Consider the following 1094-nt stretch of genomic DNA (forward strand, 5'->3'; position numbering starts at 1 on the left):
TTAAAAATATTGGAACTAAGGAATTGGATGCTTCTGCGAATCTAATCAAATGTTTAGCTTTATTTCTCAGTTTTTTAATTTATATTAAATATAGTATATCTGCTTTTAAATGGATAAGGGGACGCACCAGCTTGATTTATATAACTGGCACTAGTATAGCATGCATATGATTATAGTAACTCCAAATTCGGATTTCTTTCACTAAAAAATAATATATGCACATTGCACATTGGAATCAAAATAAGAGGAAATATTAATATAGTTTTTCTTATTTATTAGACTTATTGATTCGTATTAAATTAAATTATAAAATTAAGCATAGGTCCATGTGCAGTCATTGGGGCGACAAATCTCTGTGACAATGACCGTACCATATATTTACTTCATTTCACACGCTTATTTAATGGATCACCTAACCTAAGCTCTTAAGTCTTAAATTTTTTTGAGAAAAAATCCTGAATCCGCCTCGTGATTATTCTAAAACACGAGGAGGCTCTTAATATATTTTTTTTAATTGTAAAATTAGTTAGTTTTTCCGTTAATATTTCTTTAAATTTTATATTTACATAACAAGTTAAATTATTAATTTGTTTATTAAATATTAATTAAAATTGACAAATTTTTTTATTAGAAATTTTGTTATTATACTAACGAGCTATAACTCAAATGATATAATTTTTTCATATTCACTTAAAAGTCGCAAGTTTGGTTTTGTCAATGAAACTATATAAATCGAAGCTAATGAACTTGATTTATCCTTTCTCTATGTAAATTGAAATAGATGGATTCGATTTACTAGAATAATATGTTGCATTATACAAATCAAAATCAATAGGTTTGATTTACCATATGAGACACAACATGATATAAATCGAAGTTAATGAATTCGATTTATATATATATATATGGAGCCAATGATAATAAATTGAAGCTAATATATTTGAATCAGCTATGAGACTGACCTATATAAATACGAGTAGAAAGTTAAATCCTCATCAAAATGTGACTCATAATGGCTAGTGGGGATATAATTTTTTAGTTCTTATGCATTATATAGGAACGATTAAGAAAAAAATGCGATAGGGAATAAAATT

This window comes from Arachis duranensis, chromosome 8 (genome assembly GCF_000817695.3).
Source record: "Arachis duranensis cultivar V14167 chromosome 8, aradu.V14167.gnm2.J7QH, whole genome shotgun sequence".
Classification (NCBI taxonomy): domain Eukaryota; kingdom Viridiplantae; phylum Streptophyta; class Magnoliopsida; order Fabales; family Fabaceae; genus Arachis; species Arachis duranensis.